Raw genomic sequence first — 25,825 nt, 5'->3', positions numbered from 1 at the left:
AAACTTTAAGAAACGACAACTTTGGTTTCTTGCCAAACCACAGTTCATAAGGAGTCATCTCAACGGATTTAGATGGTGCCCTATTGAACGTGAATGCAGTCGTCTCTAAAGCATAACCCCAAAATGATAGCGGTAAATCAGTAAGAGACATCATAGATCGCACCATATCTAGTAAAGTACGATGACTATGTTCGGACACACCATTACGCTGTGGTGTTCCGGGTGGCATGAGTTGTGAAACTATTCCGCATTGTTTCAAATGAAGACCAAACTCGTAACTCAAATATTCTCCTCCATGATCAGATCGTAGAAACTTTATTTTCTTGTTATGATGATTTTCCACTTCACTCTGAAATTCTTTGAACTTTTCAAATGTTTCAGACTTATGTTTCATCAAGTAGATATACCCATATCTGCTCAAATCATCTGTGAAGGTGAGAAAATAACGATACCCGCCGCGAGCTTCAATATTCATCGGACCACATACATGAGTATGTATGATTTCCAACAAATATGTTGCTCGCTCCATAGTTCCGGAGAACGGCGTTTTAGTCATCTTGCCCACGAGGCATGGTTTGCAAGTACCAAGTGATTCATAATCAAGTGATTCCAAAAGTCCATCAGAATGGAGTTTCTTCATGCGTTTTATACCAATATGACCTAAATGGCAATGCCACAAATAAGTTGCACTATCATTATCAACTCTGCATCTTTTAGCTTCAATACTATGAATATGTGTGTCTCCACTGTCGAGATTTTCAAAAAAATAGACCACTCTTTAAGGGTGCATGACCATAAAAGATATTACTCATATAAATAGAACAACCATTATTCTTCGATTTAAATGAATAACTGTCTCGCATCAAACAAGATCCAGATATAATGTTCATGCTTAACGCTGGCACCAAATAACAATTATTCAGGTCTAATACTAACCCTAAAGGTAGATGTATAGGTAGCGTGAAGATTGCGATCACATCGACTTTGGAACCATTTCCTACGCGCATCGTCACCTTGTCCTTTGCCAATCTTCGCTTAATCCATAGTCCCTGTTTCGAGTTGCAAATATTAGCAACAGAACCAGTATCAAATACCCAGACACTACTGCGGGAATTAGTAAGGTACACATCAATAACATGTATATCACATATACATTTGTTCACCTTGCCATCCTTCTTATCCGCCAAATACTTGGGGCGGTTCCGCTTCCAGTGACCAGTCTGTTTGCAGTAGAAGCACTCAGTCTCAGGCTTAGGTCCAGACTTGGGTTTCTTCTCTTGAGAAGCAACTTGTTTGCCGTTCTTCTTGAAGTTCCATTTCTTCTTCCCTTTACCCTTTTTCTTAAAACTGGTGGTCTTGTTAACCATCAACACTTGATGCTCCTTCTTGATTTCTACCTCCGCAACCTTTAGCATTGCGAAGAGCTCGGGAATTGTTTTATTCATCCCTTGCATGTTATAGTTCATCACAAAGCTCTTGTAGCTTGGTGGCAGTGATTGAAGAACTCTGTCAATGACACTATCAATAGGAAGATTAACTCCCAGTTGAGTCAAGTGGTTATGGTACCCAGACATTCTGAGTATATGTTCACTGATAGAACTATTCTCCTCCATCTTGCAGCTGTAGAACTTATTGGAGACTTCATATCTCTCAATACGGGCATTTGCTTGAAATATTAACTTCAACTCCTGGAACATCTCATATGCTCCATGACGTTCAAAACGTCGTTGAAGTCCCGGTTCTAAGCCATAAAGCATGGCACACTGAACTATCGAGTAGTCATCAACTTTGCTTTGCCATACATTCATAACATCTGGTGTTGTTCCTGCAGCAGGTTTGGCAGTTAGCGGTGCTTCCAGGACGTAATTCTTCCGTGCAACAATGAGGATAATCCTCAAGTTACGGACCCAGTCCGTGTAATTGCTACCATCATCTTTCAACTTTGCTTTCTCAAGGAACACATTAAAATTCAACGGAACAACAACACGGGCCGTCTATCTACAACAACATAGACATGCAAAATACTATCAGGCACTAAGTTCATGATAAATTAAGGTTCAGTTAATCAAATTATTAAAGAACTCCCACTTAGATAGACATCCCTCTAATCATCTAAGTGATCACGTGATCCATTTCAACTAAACCATGTCCGATCATCACGTGAGATGGAGTAGTTTTCAATGGTGAACATCAATATGTTGATCATATCTTCTATATGATTCACGCTCGACCTTTCGGTCTCCAGTGTTCCGAGGCCATATCTGCATATGCTAGGCTCGTCAAGTTTAACCCGAGTATTCTGCATGTGCAAAACTGGCTTGCACCCGTTGTATGTGAACGTAGAGCTTATGACACCCGATCATCATGTGGTGTCTCGGCACGATGAACTTTCGCAATGGTGCATACTCAGGGAGAACACTTGTACCTTGAAATTTAGTGAGAGATCATATTATAATGCTACCGTCGATCTAAGCAAAATAAGATGCATAAAAGATAAACATCACATGCAATCAATATAAGTGATATGATATGGCCACTATCATCTTGTGCTTGTGATCTCCATCTCCCAAGCACCGTCATGATCACCATTGTCACCGGCGCGACACCTTGATCTCCATCGTAGCATCGTTGTCGTCTCGCCAACTATTGCTTCTACGACTATCGCTACCGCTTAGTGATAAAGTAAAGCAATTACAGGGCGATTGCATTGCATACAATAAAGCGACAACCATATGGCTCCTCCCAGTTGCCGATAACTCGGTTACAAAACATGATTAGCTCATACAACAAAATATAGTATCATGTCTTGACCATATCACATCACAACATTCCCTGCAAAAACAAGTTAGATGTCCTCTACTTTGTTGTTGCAAGTTTTACGTGGCTGCTACGGGCTGAGCAAGAACCGTTCTTACCTACGCATCAAAACCACAACGATAGTTTTTCAAGTTAGTGTTGTTTTAACCTTCTCAAGGACTGGGCGTAGCCACACTCGGTTCAACTAAAGTTGGAGAAACTGACACCCGTCAGCCACCTGTGTGCAAAGCACGTCGGTAGAACCAGTCTTGCGTAAGCGTACACGTAATGTCGGTCCGGGTCACTTCATCCAACAATACCGCCGAACCAAAGTATGACATGCTGGTAAGCAGTATGACTTCTATCACCCACAACTCACTTGTGTTCTACTTGTGCATATAACATCTACGCATAACCCTAGCTCGGATGCCACTGTTGGGGAACGTAGTAATTTCAAAAAATTCCTATGCACACGCAAGATCATGGTGATGCATAGCAACGAGAGGGAAGAGTATCGTCCACGTACCCTCGTAGCCGTAAGGGGAAGCGTTATGAGAATGCGGTTGATGTAGTCGAACGTCTTCACGATCCGACCGAGCCAAGTACCGAACGCACGGCACGTCCGAGTTCAACACACGTTCAGCTCGGTGACGTTCCACGAACTCCGATCCAGCAGAGCTTCACGGGAGAGTTCCGTTAGCACGACGGTGTGTTGACGGTGATGATATTCCTACCGACGCAGGGCTTCGCCTAAGCAGCGCTACGATATGATCGAGGTGGATTATGGTGGAGGGGGCACAACACATGGCTACGGGATTAATGATCAACTTGTGTGTCTAGAGGTGCCCTCTGCCCCCGTATATAAAGGAGCAAGGGGGAGGCCGGCCGGCCCTCTATGGCGCGCCAGGAGGAGGAGTCCTCCTCCTAGTAGGAGTAGGACTCCCCTCTTTCCTGCTCCTACTAGGAGGGGGAAAGGAAGGGGGAGAGGGAGAAGGAAAAGGGGGCGCCTCCCCCCTCTCCTAGTCCAATTTGGACCAGAGGGGGAGGGGTACGCGGCCTGCCCTAGGCCAGCCCTCTCTCTCCACTAAGGCCCATAAGGCCCCTTATTTCTCCGGGGGGTTCCGGTAACCCTCGAGCACTCCGGTTTCCTCCAAAATCATCTGAAACACTTCCGGTGTCCGAATATAGTCGTCCAATATATCGATCTTTACGTCTCAACCATTTCGAGACTCCTCGTCATGTCCATGATCAGATCAGGGACTCCGAACTACCTTCGGTACATCAAAACACAAAAACTTATAATACCAATCGTCACCGAACTTTAAGCGTGCGGACCCTACGGGTTCGAGAACTATGTAGACATGACCGAGACACGTCTCCGGTCAATAACCAACAGTGGAACCTGGATATTCATATTGGCTCCCACATATTCTACGAAGAACTTTATCGGTCAAACCGCATAACAGCATACATTGTTCCCTTTGTCATCGGTATGTTACTTGCCCGAGATTCGATCGTCAGTATCTCAATACCTAGTTCAATCTCGTTACCGGCAAGTCTCTCTAATTGTTCTATAATGCATCATCCCGCAACTAACTCATTAGTTACAATGCTTGCAAGGCTTAATAGTGATGTGCATTACCGAGTGGGCCCAGAGTTACCTCTCCGACAGTCGGAGTGACAAATCCTAATCTTGATCTATGTCAACTCAACAAGTACCATCGGAGACACCTGTAGAGAACATTTATAATCACCCTGTTACGTTGTGACGCTTGGTAGCACACAAAGTGTTCCTCCGGTAATCGGGAGTTACATAATCTCATAGTCATAGGAACATGTATAAGTCATGAAGAAAGCAATAGCAGTAAACTAAAACGATCAAGTGCTAAGCTGACAAAATGGTCAAGTCAATCACATCATTCTCCTAATGATGTGATCCCGTTTATCAAATGACAACTGATGTCTATGGTTAGGAAACATAACCATCTTTGATCAACGAGATAGTCAAGTAGAGGCATACTAGTGACAATTTGTTTGTCTATGTATTCACACATGTATCATGTTTCCGGATAATACAATTCTAGCATGAATAATAAACATTTATCATGTTATAAGGAAATAAATAATAACTTTATTATTGCGTCTAGGGCATATTTCCTTCATCAAGGCATTTTGCTGCTGGATCAACTGAGTGAGCTCTGGTGGGAAGACAAATCTGGGGTCACGTCTCGGAGGCATCTGATGGGTTTAGAGGGAAGAGATTAGAATAGAGTGAGGTCTAGGGAGAAAATCACTTCCCATATGCACATGAGACAAACACAATCATATCACACCACTCAATTCAAACAAGGGCATACAATCGATCTGACTACCGTTACAAAACACTTGGACTATTCTACATACATGGGGGAATACTACTAATAATTGGTGGTTGACTAGAAATTTTGATCGGAAAAAAACTCCATGATATCTGCTCCAGCTTCGTCTTCATAGTTATCATCACTGTCGGGCTCAGAGTCGGTGTCGTCGATGATGATGTAGTCCACGGGATGGTCGTCATCTCCTCCTGGCGCAGAGTCTCCCATGAATACTCCTAGCATCTTCTTCAGGTCTTCATTCTTCTCCAGTAGCACTGCGATTTCCTCCTCATATCCATTGCGTGTAGACTTGAGTTCTTCGTCTAGTTTCATGTTTCTGTTCATCACCTTCTTCAGATCTATCATGCTAGCGCACATCTGGTTGTCCTACCGATGAATGTGTTGGTTCAACTCCTGCATGTAGGCTGCAATGGACTTGTCCCTCCTGGTGCTGATCATCTCCCATTATTCATTTCGGCGTCCACATATCTGGTAGATGGTGTCCTTAAGATCCTTGTGGTAGACGTCGCCGATGCGTCCCATGGTGATGTGAGTTGCCATGCTCTTCCCTAGACTCCAGGTTGGTGCATGAAAGGAAACTCTATGGGCTCAGTCACTGGTATGAATGTTCTTCTTGGAACTTGTACATGAATGGTCCAACGCTCTTCTTCCGGTAGAGTGGTGGTGTAGGTCCCGGTGAAGCTTGGTATTCCGATGTTCAAATATCTGGTGGCTTCCTTCAAGTGACGTTCGAAAGGGGTGTCTTCATCCAATTGAGTGAACTTGTTTCTTGGGTCTGCCATCTATGCAGTGGAAAGTGCAGAAGAGTCAGAAATGAGTAGAGAAGAGTGACCTATAGCTTATCTTAATGGTCGCGTCCTACAGTCAGCGTGTGCTCTGATACCATCTTGTAGCGATCCAACCTCAAACGGTCGAATCTCTATGCATAAGTGTCATCCCTAGATAGGTAATGCTGACACACACAATACTTGAAGGATTTATAACAAAGTGCAATCACACACTTATTACATTGAATACCTCAAAGAGAGTACTTATTACAATAATATGGCCGAAGATCATCTAATGAGGATAACAGCGGAAGGCTTCAAAGGTAAAGTGAGTCCATCAACTCCAACGGCATAGCTGACTGCAAAACAATGACCTAGCGCACCTTGCTCTTCGTCTGAAAAGTCTGCAACATAATACGTTGCAGCCCGAAACGGGTCAGCACATTGAATATGCAAGCAAAATAACACTATAGAGCAATGAACAAGAATAACTGCTATCACTACATGCATATATGGCTGGTGGAGGCTCTAAGGTTGATGTTTTGCGAAAAGCCAATTTTTTTCCTACTGCAAAGGAATAAATTTATTTAACTATCAAGTTGGTTGATAAAACATTGAGAAGGTTCCTCCAACTCAATCCCAATTAAGTAGTAATTAACAGCCCAACAACATTAATTAAGAGTGATGAGATCAAATCAATAATTCAAGAACCAGATACTCAAAATGTCCATAACCGGGGACACGGCTAACCATGTACACTCTGCAGAGGTTTGCGTACTTTTCCCCACAAGACTCAATCTGCTTCGTTGAATTTCTCGCACTACATGATGTTTGAGAAAGGGATGACCGAGACACAGTCTTTCCGAAGAGGTCCCCTTAAACGATAGATAGGCCGGTACACCTACAATCCCCTACATCTGCTAGCCCATCATGGAAAGGATTCCCACAAGTTACTCAACTATGCCAGAGCCCATAATTTGGCTCATGGCTGCACATGGAAGTTTCTAGCATGAATAATCTTATGATCCCTTTGAGCCTGGGTGGCGAACCATTGTATGATCACACGGGTGCTCCGGGATATCCCAGGACAGCTCTGGATTCCTCTAGGTGCCCAGACAACCACTAGGTGCTCCAGAGTGCCTCAACCAATCCACCCAGATGTGTATTAAAGTAGCCACCTTAAGTTTAACCATTAATTATAACTCTCACATCTTTCATGGATCACTCAAACCAAACCACGTCTACGAGCATAGTATAGCAATATAAGCATAACGTAGAAGTAACTCCCATGGTTTGATATAAAAAGAGCAATAGGTTCTACCTCATCATCTACTTCCCAAAACTCACATGTTAAGCAGATCCTACTCATGCAATGCTTGAGGGTTTAAACTAATGCGTAAAAACCGGGTAATAAGGGGTATGATCAAAGTGTTACTTGCCTTGCTGACGATCTGCAAACCCTAGAGACTCGTAGTAGCACGCTTCGCACTACGAAAATTCTATCACAAATAAACAATAACATACATAAGCACTCAAGCATAGATGCAAGGGTAAAACTCAGAGGATAAAGTCGAAACTGAAAGTTCATCTGAAGTGCTTCGATTTGCAAAAAGAATTAATCAAATCGGAGCTACGAAACTCAAACTACGATTAAAAGAAGTTTGAATTCAAATCTGCTTGAAACCAAATTTTAAATTTTCAAAATCATGTTCAAGTTGTTTAACTGGAAAGAGGGGTTCAAGACGAAGATTTTGGCGTTGGTTTCACTTGATTTGGACGAACGGTTAAAAAGTTGCGAGGGTTTGAAGATCAGGGGCTAATTTGCGATAAAAACAATCGCGAATAGGTCCCTGGCCGAAAATAAAATAAAAAGAAAAACCTAACGAACGAACGTTCGTTACCTGAGACGAACGAACGAACGCGTTCGCGAAAAGAAGCGTTCGGGCGAACGTTCGCTAAATAGCGGAACCGAAAAAACCGATCCAAACGAAAAACGAAAAAAAAACGAGCGGCGGCGGTTTTTACCAGTTCCTCGAAAAAAACCTGTGGCGGCGAGCTGGGATTCCGGTGGGGCTGCGGGGTGGGCGACGGCGCAGCGGCGGCGCGGCAACCGGTGGCGGCGGCGGCTGCGGCTGCTGTGGGGCGGCGGGCGGCGGTGGTGGCGAGAGGCGGCCGGGGGCTCGGCTTTTATAGGCCGGGGTGGTGGCTTGCGCGAGGGGACGGGGCGCGTGTCCGCCTCGGACACGGAGACGACGCGGCGAACCTCGGGACTCCCGTCCCGAGTCAGCTGGGAGGCGGTGCAGCTTGGCCGGCCTACTCGGTTGGGCCTTCGGCCAAGTCGGGCGGGAAACTTTTTAAAAAAAATTCCGCCAAAACAAAAATCCTAATAAAATATAAAAAATTCTAAAAATGCCAAAAACAATTTTCACTGTCTAAATACAATATTTAGAACAAAGTGGGCATTTTTCTGGCCTAAAAATGCAATTTTGGAAAATGCATATTTTTCTAATTCAAATAAAATAGCAATAAAATCCCAAATAAAATATTAATTTGATATTAACATTTTTCCTCCAATATTCCCCTCTTATTTCGGAGAAGTCATTTTAACTCCTGTCATGTATTTTAATATTGGAAATATTTTGAAGAGAAAATTATTAAAATCAAAATGAGCCTCTTTTCAAATTTGAGAAAATTCAAATATGAAAATAAATGGAATCCCCAACTCTCTCCGTGGGTCCTTGAGTTGCTTAGAATTTCTAGAATCACAAACAAAATGCAAATAAAATATGACATGCATATGATGACCTATGTATAACATCCAAATTGAAAATTTGGGATGTTACATCACCTCGTTGTACCACTATGTCAATAAGACCCTGTTAATATTGTTGAAAACATTCCAGTAACTATCGATGGACGAGAACTTTACCTGTTGGTCCGCCTCGTTCAACGAGCAGGAAGATGGCTCTCTTTGTCCCTCGCCCTTGGTACCGACGTTGCCGGCATAATTCATAGGCTATCCTATGACATGCCTTACTTGCATGATCGTGCAAGACATCACCGCCTTCCTACTTTGAACTCACATGGTCGGCCCATAACCCATTGTTCCACAGGATCGAAACCTGACTCTCCTATACACCCCCTGTTCTTTAGGTTTTTCCTCGCACTTAGCCTCGTATGTAATTCACGAGCCACCTTCCGATGAGATCATCAATTCTGGTATCAGACACAATACTTATTCTCGTTGCTCTGGACCCCCTTTCACACTTTGTTCAGGCATCGAACGATTGCCTACCCGCTCGAAACTTCTCATGGTACCTTCTTACCTTGCTCTTGGCAATTTCTTAAGTTTCAATTCGAGAGTTACTTTCCGCCACCTTCCCTGATGTTATCTACCCGATAAGGAACATTGTAGCGCTCAGTTCTTCCGAAGATACCCCTTAACCTTTTCGTAAGTACGAGGGAACTTCCGAAGAAAATATGACAACTTCATCGTGATGGCCTGAAACAGAATGAAGACATCAATGTAATGGATCGACCTCTTCGAGAAGAGCAACCAAGACTGAGAAGATTTGTTAGAATTTCGTAACCAGACATATCCCCCTTACTCCATCTCTTAAATCTCGGGACAAGATTTCTTGTAGTGGAGGAGAATTGTGACGCCCGGATAACTAAGCTACAGTGAACCTTTGCTAATGACGCCGCATCACTACGATTAATGTTATTAATCTCGCGATGGTTCAAAAACGATTCCAATTCAAATTTAAAATATAGGCAAACAACAAATGTTTTCGAATATTAAAACTAAAATGTTCAATGGGTTACAAGTATTCGCCAAGTAATTGTCATGAAGAAATCAACTCAAATTGGATTTTATTTTGGCCATGGCAATATTTTGGTGGACCAACAACATTTAACTTGGTCGTTTAAATTCCAACATATATTCTTGCTTTTCCCAAATCACAAGAAACTTTGTGTGCGGCCCTGTGGTAACATAATGTATTTATTTGCCAAGTTTCATACATGACAAAATTCGTTTGGTGGGCCAACTAAGTACAAGCGGAGTAGAAATAAGAGACAGAAATAGAAAAAAGGAGCAAGAAACTACTATGCACTTGTGCTCTATGGTTACAGGGAGGCCCAGCCAAACTCCTCCATGTTATCTCCTTCCCCCTGTTCATCCATGGAGCCGTGGCCGTTGCCCGCGCGTCCATGGCCGGATCGGCCACGTGCCGGCCATCCCGATCCTCCCAGCGCCTACTTGAGGCCGCACCCTCCCTCTTGGTCAAACCCTAGCTCCCCCAATCCCCCCTCATCTCGATCTCTCCTCCCACGCTCGAGGCCGAACCACACATCGCCATGGATCCGTCGATCTCGCGGCCACCATGCTCCCCAGCGCTTGGGGGATGTCCGTGAGCTTCACCGCCGCAGTCTCCTTCCCCTACGTGCATCGAATCGAGCAGGGAGGCCCTGTACGCTCGTTACCGCATCGTCTTCCTCCTTCGGCCTCCGTCGTCGCCACTCCGATCCACCGCCCCCCGCAGCTACTAAGCCTTTCACGGGCCTTTCTTGTGCCTCATGGTGACCTCCTCGATGATCCCCCCACTAATTTTCCTGCGCTCCGTCATCTCTAGCCGCCCCGCGCCCGCCCACTGTTGCCTACTCCCGCTGCGACCGTCCACACATGCACTCCCCTGCAGCCACCCATGTCCACGCGCCGCCGTTGCTCTCTTCGTTGTTGCTGCTGTCATCGGCGCTGCCGCTTGCTGCCACCACTGCTGCATCCTCCCCCTCTGCCCGCACCTCGCTCCTGTCGTGTTGCTGCTGCTTGCGTCCTGCCCCGCGCCGGGTCGCGCTCACCTCAGCCGCGCGCGTCGCCCCGCCCCCGGCCGCGATGTGCGCAGCTCTGCTCGCGCCCTCGCGCGCGTGCGCCCGCGCATGGCCGTGCCGCTGTTGCGCCCTGCGACCGCCCTTTCCCGTGCTCGCCAACGCCGCTACCACCCCGCAACACTTCAGTCGCCGCCTACTCTCCCTGCTACGGCTGCCAAGGGCTGCCGGTGCCCGTGCATGCCCTGCTGGTGCCCCTGCAGCCCCGCGCATGGCTGCCTGCATCTCCCCACGCCTGCCCGCGTATGGCCTCGCTTGCCGCTGCGGCTGCCCCGCCTACGCCCACCACGGCCGACCGCCCACAGCATAGCTCTACCCTTTGCTGCTCTACACGTACTGCTGCTAGCTACTGTAGCTATTGCTAGCTTTTCTAATTTTACTTTGACTAACCCTCTGGACAGCCTCTAAACAGCAACAAAACGATAGTTAACAGGAGCCAAATTATTATGGGGAGGTAGTACACTTGACAAGGCTCAAATGTTTTCATTGGACCAAACTCGTTAGATGCATAGATTAAATCCTAAAAAAATCACAAAGTTCAATGTTTTGTTAACCGAAAAATGGGAACAACTTTATTTTCATAGCTAGTTTAGAGCTGTTGATGATCAAGCAAATGAACTCTAATATGGATGGAAGTGATACTAACATAAAATGCTTAAAATTGATATAAGGCAAAAAAAATCATAGGATATACAGAACAATAGCTATAGCCTCCGGAAAATAGCTAAGTGATATTTAAAACTGTCGAATTCTCAAACTTAGCAAAATTTTCAGGGAGTTTTGGGATATTGCTAAACCTTTGAAAAATTATAGAAAATAATCCGTAACTCGGATGAAAAAGTTTTATACATGAAAGTTGCTCAGAACGACGAGACGAATCTGAATACGTAGCCCGTTCGTCCACCGCACATCCATAGCATGGCGAACTAGCAATTTTCCCCCTCCGGTTCATATGTCCGAAAATGCAAAATACCGGGGTTATTTTCTCGGATGTTTTCCCCCCTTTGCCGGTATCATCTCCTATGGCGTTAGGGCACACCTGGCACCGTTGCTTGTCATGTCATGCATTGATATGCATCTGTTTGCATTGTATTCATTGTTTCTTCCCCCTCTTCTCTCTGATAGACTACGAGACGGATGCCGCTGCTGGTGCCCCAGTCGACTACGTTGTTGACGACCCCTCCTTGCCAGAGCAACCAGGCAACCCCCCCCCCTGATCAACCCGATATCGCCTATTCCTTTTCTCTATTGCTTGCATTAGAGTAGGGTAGCATGTTACTGCTTTCGATTAATCATATTCTATTGCATAGCCTATCATTGTTGCTATCATTGTTGATACCTTTACCTGCTATCCTAATGCTTAGTATAGGATGCTAGTATTCCATCTGTGGCCCTACATTTTTGTTCGTCTGCTATGCTATATTATCGGGTCGTGGTCACTTCGGGAGGTGATCATGGGTATATACATACTACACAATTATACATGATACATGGTGGTGACTAAAGTCGGGTCGGCTCGTAGAGTACCCACAAGTGATTCCAATGTGGGGGCTGAAAGGACAGGTGGTTCCATCCCGGTAGTGGTGGGACTGGGTTCCTGATGGCCCCCGACTGTTACTTTGTGGTAGAGCGATAGGGCAGGTTGAGACCACCTAGGTGAGAGGTGGGCCTGGCCCTGGTTGGCGTCCGCGGTTACATCAATTAACACGCTTAACGAGATCTTGGTATTTGATCTAAGTCTGGCCACTGGCCTATACGCACTAACCAAGTACACGGGAACAGTTATGGGCAGTCGACATCGTGGTATCTGCCGAAGCCTTCTTGACGTCAGTGGCTGAGCAGCACGTGCCGGGTTGGACCGCATAACACAACTTCCTTTATAATGGAGGTTGCTAGGTCTACTCACCGGCCGCCCACGCAACGTGCTGGTGTGCAGTGGGCGATGGGCCCAAACCCCTGCACCATAGGATTTAGACCGGCGTGCTGACCTCTCTGTTGTGCCTAGGTAGGGTTGCGACGTGTTGATCTTTCGAGGCCGGACATGACCCAGAAAAGTGTGCCCGGCCAGAAGGATCGAGCGTGTTGGGTTATGTGGTGCACCCGTGCAGGGAAGTTTATCTATTCGAATAGGTGTGTCCCTCGGTAAAAGAACGACATGGAGTTCTACCTTGACCTTATGACAACTAGAACCGGATACTTAATAAAACATACCCTTTCAAGTGCCAGATATAACCAGGTGATCGCTCTCTCACAGTGCGACGAGGAGAGGATCTCTGGGTAGGATTATGCTATACGATGATACTTGGTGGACTTACCATCTACTCTCTTCTATATGCTTCAAGATGGAGGCTGCTAGAAGCGTAGTCTTTGATAGGACTAGCTATCCCCTCATATTCTGGCATTCTATAGTTCAGTCCACAGATACTACCCATTTCATTGATACCAATGCATATGTAATGTAGATCCTTAATTGCAAGTACTTTGGATGAGTACTCACGGTTGCTTTGCTACTTCTTTTCCCCCCTTTCCCAGTTATTGCGGTCATATGATGGAGTCCAGGAGCCAGAGGATCCCGAGGATGATTCTGCATGGAGTTCGACTTCGAGGAGTAGTTAGGAGGTCCCAGACAGGAGGCCTCGCCTTTTCGATCATTGCAACTTTAGTGCTAGCCTTCTTAAGGCATACTTGTTTAACTTATGTCTGTACTCAGATATTATTGCTTCCGCTGATCGTCTGTATTTGAGCTGATGTATTCGAGCCCTCGAGGCCCCTGGCTTGTAATATAAAGCTTATATTATTTTAATTTGTGTCTACAGTTGTGTTTTGATATCTTTCCGTCAGTCTCTGATCTTGATCGTACACATTTGTGTGTATGATTAGTGTATGGTCAAATCGGGGGAATCACACCCTCATTCTGGAGGGAAAGCAGTAGCAGATGGAGAACCGCAAAAGGAAGCACAGACATGACAAGTACAACTCTGGAGCTCAACAGAAGCCTCGTACTTCATCATCTTCTTCTGGATATGACAAATATGTAAGGGACGATCCTAATGGTCACAACCATCATAACCACACTGGCCATTCTCATAATGGAAATGGACATAACAACAATGAAGGGAACACCAGTCAGTTATCCAACCATTCGACACCCATGAAGGACACGAGCGATAAAATGCTTCAATTGCCAAGAGGTAGGACATTTTGCTAGAGATTGTCCGGAGCCAAGGAATGAGAATAGAAAATTTGGAGAGGAAGCCCAACCCCTTCAAAAGAGGCCATGTGAACCACACAAGAGTGGGAAGAGCACATAACAACCCAGTCTTCGGTAAGATTTCCAGTATGATCATTTTTTGGTATTGGTACATAATTTTCATTCACATCAAGGGAGTACGGGTATCAAGCATGGTTCAAGCAGGATATTTTACATGATTTTTTTCCCGAATACCCAATCCTAACCTATTGCTAGCCAACTCGAATCTCGAGGACGAAATTCATCTTAAGGGGGGTAGGTTTGTAACATCCCAATTTTCAATTTGGATGTTAATAATTAGATCATTCATATGCATCCATGGTTTATGCATTTTTGCCCTGTTGATTTTCATTTGAATCGGATCCAAGGGACTTTATGGAACTCAAGGACCAAAAGAGAGAGTTGGAAGTTTCCCTAGATTTCACTTTTGAATTTTCAAAATTTGAATTTTTTGGATCAAATTTGGTTTCACCAAAATTCACTTCCATTATTTCAAAAATAAAATAAAGAGTGAAGATAAAAGGACTTCTTCAAAAAGAGAGGGGACATATTGGAAATTGAATTTGAAATCAAAATATATTTATTGAGTTTTATTTTGATACAAATTTTATTAGCATAGCGAAAATATTTTTTTAATCTTGCATTTTAGGCCAGATAAAAGTTCACTAGGTCATATACAAGACCATATAGCTATGTGAATTTTCTGGATTTTTTAGAAGTTATTTTCGTTGTCTTTTGATGCTTTAGCACTTCTCAAAAAAAAATAGAACGATTTTCTTTATCAAAAAAACCGCACGCGCCCAGTTGCGGCCAGGCGTAGCCGACCCATCCGGCCAGGTCCACCGGCCCAACCAGCAGCGGCCAGCGCAGTAGGCAGCGAGGCCAGTTACTCAAAAAAGCAGGCAGCGAGGCCAGCCGCCCCCCACGCTCGCTTAGCCCCACGTGCTTCAAAAAAAAGAGAGAAAGGGAACGAGGCCAGCGCCCCATGCCTGATCCCATCGATCGCACGTGCTCTCTCTCTCTCTCGTTGACTCTTTCTTCCCCTGCGCCTGGGCCCCACCTCCTCTATCTTCTCCCCCATGAAAAAAACAGATTCCTACTCGTACACGCACCGATGTCGCTGCGCGTCCAGTCTTCATGGAAAACCTATCCCAGGTCGACCCCAGCTCCAAGAATCGTGTCCTATAAATCGCCCAGACCCTCCTCGACCGATTCCCCTCAAAACCCCTTGCCAAAACCCACCGTAGCCCACGTCCTGGCAGTTTGGATCTCGCCTCAGAAGTCGTAGTTCATCGCCGGATTTCGACGCCGGTGAGCTATCCGAGAGTTGCCCTTTTGTATATTGACTTTCCTCGGTCCCTACAACCGTTTTGACATGATCTTGCTTTGCCTCTCCATCTACATAAGCTACCCGGACCACGTTATCTTCACTAGAGCACCCGGACCACGTTATCTTCACTAGAGCACCCGGAGCACGCGAGCTTCATCGCATGGTTTTGTTGTCATTCGTCGTCGCCGATCTTCACCGACCTCATCACCGGACGAGCCAAACTCAGCTTAATCCCCTAGACACCACAACCGCCACCGAGGATCACCAGAGCCGTCGCCACCACCACAGCCGACCGCCCCCAATTCCTCGTTCCTCTCTTCTCTATAAGTACGAGAGCTCTATTCGTTCAGTTAAAAAACGTTTTGGTTTTTTTAGATTGGTTTTCTTCGGTTTAGTTAGAACCGGGCTCTCAGTTTTTTTAAAGCCAAAACCTTTAGATAGCGAATGTCCGCCCTGAAACCCGCCGCGAACACCTGTTCATCCAACCAGAGGACGCCACTTGTCTCTGGCCAAAAATCTCTTTTTTGGGGATTTTTCCAAATTTAGATTCTATATCAATTCTTCTTTCTAGTATAACTTTTAATCTACATATCCGATTTAGTTGATTCTTTTTTTCTACGGTTTCGCTAAAATCCCCTCTATCCAAAGAACCAAATGAAAAATAATTTTGAAAGTTTTAAAATTCGAATTCAAACATATCTGAATTCAAACTTCGATAGGCCAAAACTTGAGTTTCGTAACTCCGTTCTAGTTTATTGTTTTTGCAAAACGAAGCTTATGACGTGTACCTTCTGTTAAGTTCAAAACCATAAGATTTTACTACTATTAAAATTATGTTATGTATAGAAACTTAATTTGGTTCTTTCGGAGTTTTTCACAAGTGTTTTCATCGTTTCTTTTTGGGATCTTTGAGTGTTATGCTTATGTATGTTATTGCTTGCTCACGCTAGATTGTCCGGAGTGCCAATAGTAGAATTGTCAGGACTTTGAGTGCGGAGTACTTCATCAACTTTAACAGGCAAGCTTGCACTTTTGATCATACCAATCCTATGTTTTTACTTTGCATGTAGTGCCCTCTATCAACACAGTAGTATGCATGTGTAGGACTACTATGCTATGTTTTTACTTTGCATGTAGTGCCCTCTATAAACACAGTAGTATGCATGTGTAGGACTACTATGCTATGTTAAACCCAGATAGGATAGCCATATGTTTAGCCTGATCATGATAGTCTTTGCCACCACTTTGGGAATCGTTATAGTGTAGTTGCTTAGCCATGCTATGGTAGATGTGGATTGGGTACCGTGTGATTCATGAAAGTTGCGAGAGAACTTGAGCAATGACTATGTTAATAACTTACATGTATTGTATTTCCTCGGAGGCTCTGCAATACCAATTAATCAATCATCTGGGCGGAAAGGTTTGTCGGGACCAGTCGACAAGTATGTAACCTCCGGGAAGCTCTGCATTACTCAGGAAAAGGTGGGGAATGTCACCCAGGTTCAAAAAGGTTGGACATGTTTCATATCAAGTAGCTTTCGTGTGCAGCCACAAGCCATTATGGGCTCTGGCATAGTTGAGTAAGTTTTGGGAAGCCTTTCCATGATAGGCTAGCAGATGTAGGGAAAGTATAGGTGTACCGGCCTATCTATCAGTTAAGGGGACCTCTTCGGAAAGACTATGCCTCGATCATCCAGTTCTCAAACATCAAGCAGTGCGAGAAATTCAACGGAGGAGATCGAGTCTTGTGGGGAAAAGTGTGCAAACCTCTGCAGAGTGTACAAAATAATCATGATTAGCCGTGTCCCCGGGTACTGACAACTTTGAGCAACTGGACTTGGAACCTCTAGAAGATCTTCTCATCCCAAATAATTATTATAATGTGGGTTTAATTAAACCATGATCCCCGGGGGCTCTCATGGAAAACAATTTGGGAACCTATGATCCTCAGAGGCTCTCATAGGCGGGTTAAATTGGAGGCGGTCCAATTTAACAATAGGTGAATTAAAATGCAAGAAACAAAATTTGGCTAGTGAGTAGAAGTAGGACAAGATTGGCTTTATGCAAAATAAACCTTAGAGCTATCCACTTATTATATCCTTGCATGTACATGATAGGTCTATTTTCGTACTTTGGGTGTGACTTGCCAATACATTCAATGTATTTACCCTTTGTGGTTGCAACGTTTCATGTTGTACATATTTCAGACGAAGAGTAAGGTGCGATAGGTCGTTGTCCTGCACTCAGTTTTGCCGTGGTGTTGGATGGACTCATTTACCTTCAAAGCTTCCGCAGTTATTTTATTTAGATGGCCTTCAGCCATATTATTGTAATAAATACTCTTTTGAGGACCCCGATATAATAAAGTGTGTGATTAAACTCTGTTATGATTCCTCAAGTACTATGTGTGTCAGCATACTGATCCAGAGATGACACAGAAGCACAGAGACTCCGGTCCATTGGGATCAGGTCGCTACAATAATGACGAGTGTCTCAAAACTCTTCCCAAGTCAAAATAACAGGATAGGCACGACATTTTTTCTAACTTTTTTTGGAAATCAGGGCAGTGACGACGAAAAAAATGTGACAGAAAATCACTATGATGGCTAGTGTCTCAAAACGCTCCCTGGGACCTAAAAACAGGATAGGTTCGCCTGCTGAAATTTTGGCCTAAAAACTGCCTGGGGGTCTCCAGACTTTTTTTTTCAAAACCTACTCACACAAGGAAACACGAATCGCAAAAATAGATGTATCTCGAAAACAAACCTAATATGAAAAGAACTCAGATCGGTGGTGGTATATGGACTCGGATTGGTGGTGGTATCTGGACTCGGACCGGTGGTGGTATATGGAGTCGGATCGGTGGTGGTATATGGACTCAGGGAAGTAGCGGATAAGGGGTGGTGGTATATGCCAGGGGCGACGATGATGGTGCGGCGGCGACGTGGCAACTTGTGAATAGAACTCGAAACTCTAAAGAACTAAACGCTAAGACCATCAAATTTTGGCCTAAAAACTGCCCGGGGTCTACAGACTCTATTTTTTCCGAAACCTACTCCGGCAAGGAAACACGAATCGGAAAATAGATGGATCTCGAAAACAAACCTAATATGAAAATAACTCGGATTGGTGGTGGATATATGGTGGTGGTATATGGATACGGATCGATGGTGGTATATGACAGGTATATGGCAGCAGTGGTGGTATAAGGATATAGATCGATGGTGGTATATGGATACGGATCGGTGGTGGTATATGGATTTGAAGCGGGGCGGTAGGATATGGCAGCGGTGGTGGTATATGTTAGCGGTGGTAGGATATGGCAGCATGGTGGTATATGGTAGCGGTGGTGGTATATGGCAGCAGCGATGAAGATGGTGTGGTGGTGGCGTGACAAACTATGACAGAACTCGAAACTCTGAAGGACTAGACGCTAAGACTAGCAACTAGACACGACGATGCAACCGCAAATTCAACAAAGCAAAAACCCTAAAAAGATTATGCAAAGGCTCAGATTGGTTCGGATATGATGAACTAACCCTATTTTTTGACTTTTTCGTGGACTGTAGGTATGAAGAACAGACTCGATCTAAACTATGAAAAACTGTAAAATCTCATCGAGCAACCTCAAAATCTGATACCACTTGATAGAGGAAAAGGTGTCCTGTCTTTCGATGAGATGGTGGCTATCGTTTATGGTGGAGTAGACTTTGACGATCCGACTACGAACGTACGAGGACGCCGCGCCTTAGCAATCGCTCAACCAACTCCGAAAGGTTATTGACCATGCCGGAGCAAGATCAACCTGACCACGAGGGTCTATTTCCTGCAAGCAAACGCAGAACAAGCAAGAAACTGAAATTGCAATCTGGGCATTGCGAATAAAAGAGGAAAGCTTTATTGATCAAGTGGGGTTTTGTGATGCCTTGGTTTGGTCGTTGAACACAAACGAAGTACGCGAAGTTGTAGCTATGGTGAACTTTTAATCTAAACGAAACCCAAAGTCTAAACGACGCCCTAAGGGCTTTATATATGGAGGAAGAGGGGGGAATTTTGTGGCCCTTGGAGGAGGGGTCCGAAACCAAGCCTAACTCTTGTTTCCCCACATATACAAACTCTAAAAACATCCTATACTTAAGTATTTCGAAATTACATGGGCCTGGCCCAATAATAAGGTGACGTAATACCTAGAATAGCCTCTAGACGAAATTTATGAAGTGGCATCTTGTATATTTCGTCCAAGGCTTCATGCACTCATTATGGTGGCTTCAAAGTCCTCAAATCATCACTTGTAACTCCGTTCTTGTTCCCCTTGCGCATGCCATTATCTCCATGCTTGGTCTTGCTCCAGTATTCATCCCTCTTATCCATGCCAGGCCCTTCATTTGTAAGCAAAACAACTGTATCCAATTTAGGCAGCATCACATTCTCATGAACATTAGAATCATTACCAAGAAACGAAAGTACCTGATAATTTAATTGGCATGCGCGAGCTCTAGTAATTGGTCTAGTATATGTAGCAGTAGGGGTTGTTGGTGTAACAATGGTATTTATGTCCTCATCAACGAGCGTGCAAACCCATGAAATACTCCTTGCGTGGACTTTTTACACTTGAAAGTCAAAGAATCTCATTCGTTGCTGCTTTTCAGACAAGTTTTTTAACCAATTTACACTTCCTTTGGAGTGAAACTCAACAGATTATGGTGGTTATACACATTTGCCCGCTTGGTAAGGACTAATGTTTCTTTGTGTACATGCTCTATGATCGGGGCAATCCCATTCGGTCGTAAATAAAAAATGTAGCAACTATAAGCCTTATTCTCCTTTTTTTTCTCCAAGTGGCCTGCCCTAAAGTATGTGCGCGACAGTAAAGAACAAGATGGTATTCCTCGCATTCATAATTACATATGTGGAAAAAATATCTTCAGTATCAATGTCACAAAATTTTGGGACAATGCACCGGAACACGTCAGAGGAAAATGAAGTTCTTTCAAGGAGTGCCATATAATGGATCGGTGTTCACTAAAATGGCCATAACTTTGCCATAAGGAGTGAGTTCTGACCCACAAGTACTTAAAGTGCTCGCGACGAGTGTGAAAACCCAAGAAATATTCCCAGCTTGTGCAAGGAGCCCCGGAGGACCCTCAGATTCGGGCCCTAAGCCAGAATTTTTGCACTCGAAAGTCAAAGAATATCATTCACCGCTGCTTTTTAGACAATTTTATGAACCCATTGACACTTCCTTTGGAACGAAATTCGATAGATTGTGGTGGGTATACACATTAGCCCACTTCATAAGGACAACTGTTTCTTTGTGCACAAGCTCTATGATTGGGGCAATCCCATTTGGTCGTAAATTCAAGAAAATCTAGCGACTATAAGCCTTATTCTCCTTTTTTCACCCGGTGGCATGCCATAAAGTATGTGCGCGAAATCAAAGAACAAGAGGGTATTCCTCGCATCTATCAATACATATGTGGAAACAATATCTTTAATATCGATGTCACTAAATTTTGGGAAAACGCGCCGAAAACCATCACAGGAAAATTAAGTTCTTTCAAAGAGTTCCATATGATGGACCGGTGTTCACTAAAACGGTCGTAGCTTTGCCATACAGAGTCTGTTTCTGACCAACAATTACTCAAAATGCTCGCAACGAGTGTGCAAACCAAGAAATACTCTCAGCTTGCGCCAGAAGCCTCACAGGACCCTCAAATTCGTCCCATAAGCTGGACTTTTTGCACTCGAAAATCAATGAATATCATTCACCACTACTTTTCAGACAAGTTTTTGAGCCCATTGACACTTCCTTTGGAATGAAATTCGACATATTATGGTGGGTATACACATTAGCACAGTGGCATGCCGTAAAGTATGTGCGCGACAGCAATGAACAAGAGGGTATTCCTCACATCATCAATACATATGTGGAAATAATATCCTTAGTATCGATGTCACAAAATTTTCGGACAACGCGCAGGAATGCGTCACGTGAAAATGAAGTTCTTTCAAGGGGTGCCATATAATGGACCGGTGTTCACTAAACGGTCATAACTTTGCCATACAGAGTCTATTTCTGACCCATAAGTATTGAAAATGGTCGCGATGAGCGTGCAAACCCAAGAAATACTCCCCGTGTGGGCTTTTTACACTTGAAAGTCAAAGAATCTCATTTGCCGCAGCTTTTCAGACAAGTTTTTGAACCCATTGACACTTCCTTTGGAGTGAAATTCGACAGATTATGGTGGGTGTACACATTTGCCCGCTTGGTATGGAAAAACATTTCTTTTTGCACATGCTCTATGATTGGGGCAATCCCATTTGGTTGAAAATTCAAGAAAATGTAGCGACTATAAGCCTTATCCTCCTTTTTTCTCCAAGTGGCATGTCGTAAAGTATGTGCGTGACAACAAAGAACAAGATGGTATTCCTTGCATTCATAATTACATACGTGGAAACAATATCCTTAGTATCAATGTCACAAAATGTTGGGACAACACGCGGGAACGCGTCACAAGAAAATGAAGTTCTTTCAAAGAGTGCCATATAATGGACTTGTGTTCACTAAAACGGTCATAACTTTGCCATACAGAGTCTGTTTCTGACCCATAAGTACTCAAAGTGCTCGCGACGAGTGTGCAAACCCAAGAAATACTTCCAGCTTGTGCCAGGAGCCCCAGAGGACCCTCAAATTCGGGCCCTAAGACAGAATGTTTTCACTCGAGAGTCAAAGAATATCATTCACCGCTGCTTTTCAGTTAATTTTATGAACCCATTGACACTTCCTTTGGAATGAAATTCGATAGATTGTGGTGGATATACACATTAGCCCACTTGGTATGGACAAACGTTTCTTTGTGCACATGCTCTATGATCGGGGCAATCCCATTTGGTCATAAATTCAAGAAAATCTAGCGACTATAAGTCTTCTTATCCTTTTTTCGCCCAGTGGCATACCGTAAAGTATGTGTGTGACAGCAAAGAACAAGAGGGTATTCCTCACATCACTCAATACATATGTGGAAATAATATCTTTAGTATCAATGTCACAAAATTTTGGGACAACACGCCGGAACACATGACGGGAAAATGAAGTTCTTTCAAGGAGATATAATGGACCGGTGTTCACTAAAGCGGTCATAACTTTGCCTTACAGAGTCTGTTTCTGTCCCACAAGTACTCAAAATGGTCGCAACGAGCATGCAAGCCCAAGAAATACTCCCTGCCTTGACTTTTTACACTTGAAAGACAAATAATCCCATTCATTGCTGCTTTTCAGACAAGTTTCTGAACCCATTTACACTTCCTTTGGAGTGAAATTCGACAGATTATGGTGGGTATACACATTTGCCCTCTTGGTAAGGACAAACGTTTCTTTGTGCACATGCTCTATCTTTGGGGCAATCCCATTTGGTCGCTAATTCAAGAAAATGTAGCGACTATAAGCCTTATTCTCCTTTTTTTTTCTCCAAGTGACATGTCATAAAGTATGTGTGAGATAGCAAAGAACAATTGGGTACTCCTCGCATTCAAAATTATAAATGTAGAAACAATATCCTCTGTATCGATGTCACAAATTTTTGGGTCAACGTGCCAGAACGCGTCACGGGAAAACAAAGTTCTTTCAAGATTGCCATATAATGGACCGGTTTTCACTAAAACGGTCATACCTTTGCCATATGGAATCTTTTTCTGAGCCACAAGTATTCCAAATGCTCGCGGTGAGTGTGCAAACCCAAGAAATACTCCCAGATTGCGCCAGGAGCCTCGGAGGACCGTCAAATTCGAGCCCTAAGCCAGACTTTTTGCACTGGAAAGTCAAAGGATATCATTCACCGCTACTTTTCAGATAATTTTATGAACCCATTGACACTTCCTTTGGAATGAAACTTGATAGATTGTGGTGGGTATATACATTAGCCCTCTTGGTAAGGACACACGTTTCTTTGTGTGCATGCTCGATGATCGGGGCAATCCAATATAGTTGTAAATTCAAGAAAATCTAGCGACTATAAGCCTTATTCTCCTTTTTTCGTCTAGTGGCATGTCATAAAGTATATAGGCGACAACAAAGAACAAGAGAGTGTTCCTCACATCGATCAATACATATTAGGAAATAATATCTTCAGTATCGATGTCACAAAATTATAGGACAACGCGTCAAAGGAAATGAAATTCTTTCAAGGAGTGGCATATAATGGACCGGTGTTCACTAAAATGGTCATAACTTTGCCATACAGAGTCTGTCTCTGAGCCACAAGTACTCAAAATGGTTGCGATGAGCGTGCAAACCAAATAAATATTCCCTACTTGTGCCAGGAGCCTCGGAGGACCCTCGAGTTCAGCCCCGAAGGTCAACTTTTTTCACTTGAAATTCAAAGAATCTCGTTTTTTGTGGCTTTTCAGCCCAGTTTTTGAACCCATTTACACTTCCTTTGGAGTGAAATTTGACAGATTATGGTGGGTATACACATTAGCCCTCTTGGTAAGTACAAGTGTTTCTTTGTGCACATGCTCTATGATCGAGGCAATCCCATTTGGTCGTAAATTCATGAAAATTTAGCGACTATAAGCCTTATTCTACTTTTTTCGCCTGGTGGCATGCCGTAAATTATGTATGCGACAGCAAAGAACCAGACGGTATTCCTCACTTCGATCAATACATATGTGGAAATAATATCTTCAATATCGATGTCACAAAATTTTGGGACAACGCTCCGGAACGCGTCACGGGAAAATGAAGTTCTTTCAAGGAGTGCCATATAATGGACATGTGTTCACTAAAAATGGTCATAACTTTGCCATTCAGAGTCTGTTTCTGAACCACAAGTACTCAAAATGCTCGCAACGAGTGTGCAAACCCAAGAAATACTCCCCATTTTCGCTAGGAGCCCTGGTAGACCCTCAAATTCGACCCCTAAGGTTGAATTTTTGCACTTGAAAGTCAAAGAATCACATTCGCCGCTGCATTTCAGACAAGTTTTTTTAACCCATTTACACTCCCTTTGGAGTGAAATTCGACAGATTATGGTGGGTATTCACATTAGCTTGCTTGGTAAGCACAAACTTTTCTTTGTCAACATTCTATATGATCAGGGCAATCCCATTTGGTTGTAAATTCAAGAAAATCTAGCAACTATTAGCCTTATTCTCCTTTTTTGCCTAGTGGCAAGCCATAAAGTGTGTGCACAACAACAAAGAACAACAGGGTATTCCTCGCATCCATAATTATATATGTGGAAACAATATCCTCTATATCGATGTCACAAAATTTTGGGACAACGCGCTGGAACACGTCATAGGGAAATGCAGTTCTATGAAGGAGTGCCATATAATGGACAAGTGTGGTCTAAAACGGTCATAACTTTGCCATACAGAGTCTGTTTCTGACCCACAAGTACTCAAAATGCTTGCGACGAGCTTGAAAACCCAAAAATACTCCCCGCTTGTGCCAGGAGCCCCAGAGGCATGCCGTATATTATGTGCGCGACAACAAAGAACTAGAGGATATTCCTCGCATTCATCAATACATATGTGGAAACAATATCTTCAATATCAATGCCACAAAATTTTGGGACAACGCGCCAGAACGCGTACCGGTAAATGAAGTTCTTTCAAGGAGTGCCATATAATGGACCGGTGTTCACTAAACGGTCATAACTTTGTCATACGAAATCTGTTTCTGACCTACATGTCGGGGTTATGATCCTGACAATGAGTACTAGGGGTGCGTATAAAGGGTAGAGACTAGCTACTGCGCAGGTGTAACACTCTGTGTTTAACGAGTTCATACCCCTCTCGACGAAGGTAAAAGCCCTACGTCTCGTGCCCTGAGGCTTGCTTTGATTTCATGGATATGGTTACAAAGATTGAAAGTGTCCGGCTATGGAGAGGGATGCGACTTATATAGAGTTGCATCCCCATGTCTCCCACGCCACCAAATCAATTAGTGTCATTGAATGAGACATTTACTAGTGTAATGAGCCTCTACTACAGTAGTTATATGTAATGGTAGCTATGACTCTATTTAGTGGATGACTTAGGATACCTCGACCGTTGCAGCTCCCATGATGCCCTCCTGTCCTCTATGTCTAAGTGGTGGTCCATCAGCGGACTGACATGTGACCATTCGAGTGAACCTCCTGATGTATGCATCCGAATGCTGGCATGATCCATGGACCTTCCTATGATGGTGATGGGCCCTTTGTGGGTCCCAAATGATGGGTCATTAACCCTACCTGTAATAGGCGACCACATCATCAGCCCCCCAATCGGTTGGGATTTAGTGGGACTAACAAACCGACCCTTCGGTTGAGTCTGAGTGCTACAAGGGCACTCAGAATATGTTTCTGAACTGTGATTTGTTTTTCCTTGGACAGAAACACAACGCATTTCGAACTTTAGGTTTACCCAGATG

The sequence above is a fragment of the Triticum urartu genome, chromosome 6, assembly GCF_003073215.2.
Source record: "Triticum urartu cultivar G1812 chromosome 6, Tu2.1, whole genome shotgun sequence".
Classification (NCBI taxonomy): domain Eukaryota; kingdom Viridiplantae; phylum Streptophyta; class Magnoliopsida; order Poales; family Poaceae; genus Triticum; species Triticum urartu.
The sequence above is the reverse complement of the archived record's forward strand: the minus strand, read 5'-3'. Positions refer to the sequence as shown.